An 8,994-nucleotide genomic window follows, 5' to 3' on the forward strand; every position below is an offset into this window, starting at 1 on the left:
CCCCGCCACAACGCCGGGTGGGGGGCAGCGGGGGCGACTGGGGCTCTGACCCCGGGCTGCGCTGAAAAAGGGCTGGGGGAGGGCAAGTGTGGCTTGGGGGAGATGGCTGAATGTGCCAGTGGTTCCCTGGCCTCTTTGGGGAGTCGGAGGTCCGGGCGCTTAGGGGTAAGGAGAGGCTAGAGTCTGTGCAAGTTGTGAGTGGGGAGCCCGGGCTGTCCCGTGCTCAAGCGTACCCCCTAAACAAGTTTTCTCCCTCCCCCCATATTTATATGAGAGACAGGTTGATGGGGAAACGCTTTGGCGCCTATCTCCCCGAGAGTTGTGGGAGGACGGCTCCAGGGATGAAACGTTTGGAGTGGAGGCAGTGGTGGAGTCTTGCTAGGAGTTGGCTCGGAGTTGTTAAGGATCAGGGAAGAAGGAAATACGGAGTAGAGTGTGTTCTGTCAAAATGGCATTTAAGAACTCATTTGTGAGCACCACTGGGTCGCTGGACTCGCTAGCGTTGCGATCCCATCAGTCCCCGTCCGGCGGGATCCCGGAGCGGGCCCCGAGGGTGGGAGGTGCGCGGAGCTTGGTGCTGGGGCTAGTCGTGCAGCACGTGAGGGGCCTGGTCCTCGCCCGAGGGCGAGGAGGCTGCCGCGCAATCTACCGCCCCCAGAGAGAAAATGCTCTTCCCCTCTCTGTGCTTCCCTCCTTCCCTCTCCCCCGCTCCTGTCCCCCCCTCCGTCGCCCCGGGCTCTTCTCTCTCTCTCTCTCTCTCTCTATATATATATATACATATATTCTACAAGAAGTGGTCTGGAAGGGGACTGGCCGGCGCTGGTAACCTTTCCACGTGAACGAGAAACCCACGCTGGGCATTTCTGATCCACTAAAAACTAAAGTGTCTCCAAAAGAACATTTTAAGCTTCAGCCTCGGAGTCTTTCCCGCGCCCGCAACTCGTCCTTCTCCCAAATTAACCAACCTTTCTGCATACGTCTCTTAGGGTGCCTCTTCCCCTCCGCCCCGGTTCCACTCTGGGGCACTAAATGAGCTGCACAATACGTCCTAGTAATGACCGGTTTTTGAAGAAATGTTTGAAAAGTGTTTTAAGACCTTGGAGCGAGAACAGGATTAGGTACACAGACCTGGGCCGGCGGGGTGAGCCGCGAGCGCCACTGGGAAGAGCGGCGCTGTATAGCAGCAGCCCCAGGTCTCCCCTGGACCTGAGTATGCTCGGCGTCCCCACCCCCAATATAAAGTAAAATAAAAGCAATGGTTTAATTAGTCCTCAGGATACGAAAAAATATCGTATTAAAGGCGCTTCTTAACCAGTTAGGGCAACGGTTATTTGGAGCATATTACGAATTTATGACTACAATTAAACCAGGGGCAGGGGTACATGCAGAAAGGTACGGAAATAAGGAGATTAGTATGAGTAAATAATCAAAAGACTTAGGTGAATCAAACCAAGAATCAAAAGACTTAGGTGGTTTTTGGTGTGTTTCCCGATTTTATCGATATTGATTATAGGGGTCCCTCTTTTCCCCAATTAAGGGGTTTTAATTAGCTTGTCAACCTCTCTGTCTTTAAAGCTAAGTTGTAGTTTCCATTAAATTTCAGAATCAAGATATAGGGAAATGGCAGACAGTGTCCTTTTCTCTTTGCAAAGATGAGGAGTCCAGGCTTACAACTCTGGGACTGCCACTTTCCATTTTAATGAGAGTTAACTATGGCTCTCCAGGCTGGTCTTGCAGAATGGATGGGTGGGAGGGTTGGGTCTCCACTGTCCCTGCCCTTTGTTTCTCTTCCTTCTCCCATCTGATTTGTCCCCCCTCCCCCACCTTCCGAGCGTCCGTATCTTTCCTTTCCTGCACACTTGATTTCCCCTCTCCCCTTGGTCTTTTAGTCTTTGGCCTTTTGATCCCAGTTGTCTTTTAATATTCTAGCTTTATTACTATAGATGTCGAACCCCTTCCTCAGTTTTTACTGTAAGTAATTTTTCCCCTTCCTCAGTTTGTTACTATAAAATTCTTTCCCTTCTTTCGTTTTTGGCCTTTTTTGTTTTCTTTTTGGGCATTTCCTTCCTTCTCATGCTTTTTCTTCTACTTCCTCCTAATGTGTTTTATGCCTTTCTTGTCTTTGGAAGGACCGTTCTATGTCCATTCTAACGTCTCCCTTCCCTTTTCTTGGCCCTTTCCCCCCCTTTTTCCCCCTTCCTCTCTGCAGGGCAGAGGAGTGTTTTACATATGGAAGGAGCCATTGACTAAATGTGCTGGCATTCTAGTGAGTTTCCCTGAACAGCTTTTACATGTGCCGAGGGCTCTTATACTTCCTGTGGTAGAAAACTATCTAGGAACTGCAAGCAGTTGCCTGCCTACTCTTCCTTTCGAGGTAGAACTTAGTTGCTGGAGGAAACTGAGCCAGGTGCTGCCTTTTTGAAATAAATGTTCTAAATCTTGTTTTTCTCAGCCAAGTGCAAGAGCCTTTAAGTTCTGTGGAGCTGAATGGAGGGACTATGAAACCAGTCTTTTGCAACTAGCTCTATGTATGCAAATACCACGTTTTTGGCCACTGCTGGTAGTGGAAAGAATTGAAATATGACTTCAAATTAACATGCAGACTGGATCGTTACATCAATTAAGCATTTTTGCCCAGAGGATTTTGGGGGAATCCAGAGAAAGGACGGATATAGGTGGGAGAGGATCTTTCTGACGTGTTGCTGTCAATACTGGCTTTTTTGTTTGTTTTTTGTTTTTCCTTTTGTTTTTGTTTGTGTGTTTGTTTTTTGAGTCTCTGTCTCCCAGGCTAGAGTGTAGTGGCGTGATCTTGGCTTACTGCAACCTCTGCCTCCCGGGTTCAAGCAATTCTCCTGCCTCAGCCACCGGAGTAGCTGAGATTACAGGCATGTGCCACCACACCTGACTAATTTTTGTATTTTTAGTAGAGACAGGGTTTCACTGTGTTGGCCAGGTTGGTCTTGAACTCCTGACCTCAGGTGATCCGCCTGCCTTGGCCTCCCAAAATGCTTAGATTACAGACGAGAACCACCACATCTGCCAGTTCTCTACAGAAAACTCTTACACTTTAAGAAGCCAGCTTTTAATTCTCTAAGCAAGGTAATTATTTTAAAAATTTAGTTGGGTTATTATCTCCTGGCCTATAATTTTGGATCGCATACTCTGTAGTTCCCTTGTCACAAAGACATTTTAGGGGGGAAAATGTTCTATTGTTTTCCTTTTTTTTTTTTTTCCAGACAGAGTCTTGCTCTGTCGCCCAGGCTGGAGTGTAGTGGTGTGATCTCCGCTCACTGCAACCTGAGTTCGAGTGATTCTCCTGCATCAGCTTCCCAAGTAGCTAGGATTACAGGCATGTGCTACCATGCCCGGCTAATTTTTGTATTTTTAGTAAAGACAGGGATTCACCATGTTGGCCAAGCTGGTCTCGAACTCCTGACTTCAAGTGATCCACCTGCCTCAGTTTCCCAAAGTGCTGGGATTATAGGTGTGAGTCACCGTGCCTCACGAAAATAATGTTCTGTTGTTGTTTGGGGGTCTTGGTGCTCTCTGGTGTAAAGATCTGTTGACTGAGTAGTTTTACATCCCAGAAATGGTTTTTTGTTTTTCCCTTCCATGACAGTAAGAACTCACAGGATGGTGTCCATTAATTGCACATGATTCCCCTCTTGGGCCAATGATATATGCTTAATAACAGGGTCTCCAGTCTTATTTTCTTCTCATATCATTTTATCATGAAGCTATCTCTGCAGCACTTTCACGGACTCTTGAAGACATTCCAGGTTAGAATAAAAGTAACTTTCTCATGCCTGTAATCCCAGTGTTTTGGGAGGCTGAGGCAGAAGGATCACTTGAGGCTAGGAGTTTGAGACCAGTCTGGGCAACATAGTGAGATCAATCCTCATCTCTACAAAAAATAAAAAGAACTTAGCCAGGCATGGTGGCCTGTGCTTGTAGTTGGGTGGCTGAGATGGGAGGATCACTTGAGTCTAGGAGTTTAAGGCTATAGTTAGCGATGATCACAGCACTGCACTCCAGCCTGGGCAACAGAGCAAGACCTGTCTCAAAAAATAAAAAAATAAAAAAAAACGAATATTGAGAAGCATTGAAATATCAGTTTTCATCAGAAATGAAAAATGGAAGTAGAATTAGGGAAGAGTGTACACAGGGGAGATTTGACTGCTGGAAATATTTTAGTTCATGTGAGTGGTAGGATCTAAGTATTTATTTGAAAATACACATTTTTGCTGGACATGGTGGCCCACACCTGTAGTCCTAGCACTTTAAGAGGCTCAGGGGGGCAGATGACTTGAAGCTAGGAGTTTGAGAGTGGCCTGGGCAGCATAGTGAGTCTTCACAAAAGAAAGAAAAAATTAGCCTGGTGTGGTGGCACCTGCCTGTAGTCCCAGCTACTTGGGAAGCTGAGGTGGGAGGATGACTTAAGCCCAGGAGGTCAAGGCTACAGTGAGCCTTGATACACATGAGCGACAGAGCAAGACCTTGTTAAAAAAAAAAAAAATATATATATATATATATGCACACACACACACAGACACACACACATTTTTGTATGAATTGAATACTCTAGGATAGAAGCACTAAAAATGGAAGTAAAGCATTTAATAATGTTTACAAAAAAGAAATTAATTTCCAGAGGTCTTTGAGGTAATTCCATATTTAAATGTGGACCTATTTAATGGAGTGGACTACATTCTCTTCCCCCTGCCTCCACAAATTTCAGGATAAGCTTGCTACCCTTACTCCATGAGTTCGGCTCTTGGGACAACTTAGTTTGTCACAAAAGAAGTTTATGTTTCAATAGTGGAGCCAAGAGTGATAAAAATCAGGGTCTTGCCGGAAGGAGTCCTTATTTTGTTTCTGGTTGTCTCTGATTCTTTGGCTGAGTGGTACCCAGTGATTTTCTCTCCTGCAGTTGGGTTTTTCAGGGGTCATTGGCCTCTTTCGTGATCTCATAAAGAGGCTGTTACCATTTAAAGAGGCCACATCTTCGCAATCCATGTTGTTCATACCTTTTCTATTTCCTTGACAGGCTGTTTTTTAGGAGATAGGGTTTGAATGATAAAGATTATCTTAATTACAAGTCTGAATTTCTAAAGCACTTCAATTTAAAAATATAAAAGAATATAGGAGAGACAGAGATCAAATTGTAAACCACTTTCAAAGCAGATCCCATGACACCCTCTGGCATACCCAGATTACTTGCCTACATACATGAATTTTAATTTTTGTGGCTGATTGCAATGACTAGATTATATACTCCTAATAATTTTTTAGCAGTATAATCTTGATACAAGAGAGAAAGTATGCTTTTAATGATAATGTTGAATTTTGAGAGATTAAAATGAATTGCTTTTTGTAATGAAAAATGCATCCTGATAAAGGTATTTGTTGACTTTTTGGAAATTGGAATTGGAATGTCTTGTTTTCTGAAAATCTTGTACAAAAAAAGCAGTGGTCTTTGGAGAAAATATCCTTCAGTTTTTCACAGCCAAAGACTGAAATACTGCAAGCCAAAACTTTTTTTTTTTTTTTTGGAAGAAGGGGAAAGCAGTAAGCTTAGATGCCAAGAATTCAAGTGCAATATTCTCTGGCCTAGTGTTTGTATTTAGTACAGGTTTATCAAAATGTTATTTTTTGTGTATTTGATGTTATCACTAATGTCTATTTTAAAAGTCTTAAAGACACATTACATTGACTAAATGTAGTGTGCTCTAGGAACTCTTATATGTGTAACCTACTTAGTGCGTAAGGTGGGAACAGAACCAAAAGGAGATCTTGGTCTGGAGAATATAGCAAAGTCTGGGTTAAACTGGTTCCATAATAATGATAACTACCACTTATTTTCTCTTTCTCTCTCTCTCTTTTTTTTTTTTTTTTTTTTTTTGGTATTTTGACGTTGCAAACAGCCTTCTTTTTTTTTTTTAGCTTCTATTTATGAAACATCTATCATGCGCCAGCCCTGTGCTAAGCCTTTACACATATTATTTCATTTTATTCTCATGATAACCCAGTGAGGTCAATACTATTAGACTTTCTTTTGTATTACACACGAAGAAACATAGACATAAAGATACCAAGAAACTTGTCACAATCTACTAATATTTATAAACTGAAAACTGAACCCAGGTCAACTTACTTCCAACGTCCATCTTTTTACTCTGCTACCCATGCATGTCCCCTTACACTCAACCACAGATACCACAAGGATGAAACCAATGCCACTAGGTTTTTCCTGTGGGAGCCCATTGAAACCTCAAAACTACCTCATTTTAGATGAAGGAACATGGACTCATTTAAGTAGTTCTCTGGACACATAGCTGGTGATCACAGATTCAAACCCAGGACTTTTTGATGTGAGATCATCTCTAGACCTGAAACTAACCAGTGGCTCCCAGGATTACCTGGGTCAGATCAGTAATTTTCAAACAGATTGAACTGGGGAGGGTTCCAGTGACTCTCCTGCCTCAGCCTCCCAAGTAGCTGGGATTACAGGCACGCACTACCACGACTGGCTAATTTTGTGTTTTTAGTAGAGAGGGAGTTTCTACATGTTGGTCACGCTGGTTTCAAACTCCCGACCTCAGGTGATCCGCCCGCCTCAGCCTCCCATAGTGCTGGGATTACAGGCGTGAGCCACTGTGCCTGACCAGGTTTGTTTTTTTAATCTATTTTTAATTTTTCTCAGACTTTGGGAGGCTGAGGTGGGTAGATAACCTGAGGTCGCGAATTGGAGACCAGCCTGCTCAACATGCCAAGATTGTGCCGTTGCACTCCAGCGTGAGCAATAAGAGCGAAACTCCTGGCCAGGCGCGTGGCTCACGCGTATAATCCCAGCACTTTGGGAGGCAGAGGCGGGTGGATCACGAGGTCAGGAGATCCAGACCATCCTGGCTAACACGGTGAAACCCCATCTCTACTAAAAATACAAAAAATTAGCCGGGCGTGGTGGCGGGCGCCTGTAGTCCCAGCTACACGGGAGGCTGAGGCAGGAGAATGGCGTGAACCCGGGAGGGGGAGCTTGCAGTGAGCCGAGATCGCGCCACTGCACTCCAGCCTGAGCGACAGAGCGAGACTCTGTCTCAAAAAAAAAAAAGAAAAAAGAGCGAAACTCCGTCTCAAAAATTAAAAAAAAAAAATCACAGAATCAAGACTGTGACAACAGAAAATTAAGACTAGTTGTCAATTGAGGCCATTCTTGAGAACACATGGTTCTCACAATGAGAACAAATGGTTACCAACAACCATTTTCCTACACCATGAGATGGGGTTCTGCTCGTGTTGCCCAGGCTAGAGTGCAATGGCGTGATCTTGGCTCACTGCAACCTCTGTATCCTGGATTCAAGCGATTCTCCTGCCTCAGCCTCCCGAGTAGCTGGGATTACAGGCACCCACCACCACGACCAGCTAATTTTTGTATTTTTAGTAGAGACAGGGTTTCACCATGTTGGCCAGGCTGATCTCAAACTCCTGACCTCAGGTGATCCACCCACCTCGGCCTCCCAAAGTGCTGGGATTACAGGCGTGAGCCACATCACCCGGCCAATTCTGTGATCTTGAGAGAGATTGTTGATGTCCTACCATAGTGAGCTTTGATTTTTGCTCAGAGCTTCATCTTATTTTGGGTCTGGTTAGGCAATCTGAAAAGACCTGGGTCAAGACCCAAAGTCAAGTGGCGAAACTTCATCTCCACAAAAATTAAATATTTAGACCGGCGTGGTGGCACATGCCTGTGGTCCCAGCTATTGGGGCAGCTGAGGTGGCAAGATTGCTTGAGCCCAGGAGGTTGAGGCTGTAGTGAGCTGAGTTTGCACTACCGTACTTCAGTCCGGATGAGACCCTGTCTCCAAAAAAAAAAAGAAAGAAAGAAAATAAAATAAAAAGAAAAAGACTTGTGGGATCTTTTAGAAGGGATTTTAGAACCAGCAGTCTTTGAATTGAGTCAGGAGAAACAAAAGAGGGACATTTCTGGGTTTGGGGAGTGTCTACCACAATGCTTTCCTTAGACATAGCGGGGGTACTCAACAGATGTATTGGACCTGTGTGTCTTATCTGTAACCTAATTTGTCAATTCAATACTGTCTCCTGAGATTTTATGCTGTTTTGGTGTGCATGTGAAAAGCTCAAAATTTTTGGATTGTTAATTGGAATGTGGTAGGAAAAGTGTTGGATCTCAAGGGAGGAGAGTTTCTTACGTTATATAAACCTCTTCTTCTGGTTTAACCAGCTTTACTGTCAAACAGATAATACTTCTCCCTGTATAGGGATGTGCTCAGGAAAGAGATAATTTTTAAAGTATCTACATTTGTAAAGATTGGGATTTAAGCTTCAAAACACATATAATGGCTGGGCATGCTGGTTCACACCCGCAATCCCAGCACTTTGGGAGGCAGGGAGGGTTGCTTGGGGCCAGGAGTTCAAGGTTACAGTGAGGTATGATTATGTCACTGCAACTGCAACCTAGGCAACAGAGGGAGACCTGTCTCAAAAAAATAAATACATAAAAATCAATAAAATAATGCATGAAACTACAAGGGGTGTGGTTTCTAATACAGAGAAAACCCCATGCTTACCTTATTTGAGGAACTTCATCAACTTAAATCATTTGTTGAGGCAACTAAAGAAGCTTTATAGTGAATCTAAGGTTTAAAGGATACTTTAGTATTTTTTCTTTTTTTCTTTTTTTTAATAATTTCAACTCTTCTTTTAGGTTCGGGGGTACATGTGCAGGTTTGTTACATGGGAATATTGTGTGATGCTGTGGTTTGGGGTGCAACTGCTCCTGTCACCCAGGTAGTGAACATAGTACCCAATAGTTTTTCTTTTTTTTTTTTGAGATGGAGTCTCGCTCTGTCACCCAGGCTGGAGTGCTGTGATGCGATCTTGGCTCACTGCAACCTTTGCTTCCCAGGTTCAAGTGATTCTCCTGCCTCAGCCTCCCAAGTAGCTGGGATTACAGGTGCCTGCCACCACACCCAG

The 8,994-nt window shown here is 44.1% G+C and overlaps 1 protein-coding gene across 1 annotated transcript in view; it reads left to right on the forward strand.

The window, feature by feature from the left end:
• TET1 (tet methylcytosine dioxygenase 1) overlaps positions 1–8,994 on the forward strand; it is a 151,875-nt gene that overhangs the window by 662 nt on the left and 142,219 nt on the right. The gene's annotated exons all lie outside the window — the stretch shown is intronic.

Source organism: Colobus angolensis, unplaced genomic scaffold (genome assembly GCF_000951035.1).
Source record: "Colobus angolensis palliatus isolate OR3802 unplaced genomic scaffold, Cang.pa_1.0 Scaffold12, whole genome shotgun sequence".
Lineage (NCBI taxonomy): Eukaryota > Metazoa > Chordata > Mammalia > Primates > Cercopithecidae > Colobus > Colobus angolensis.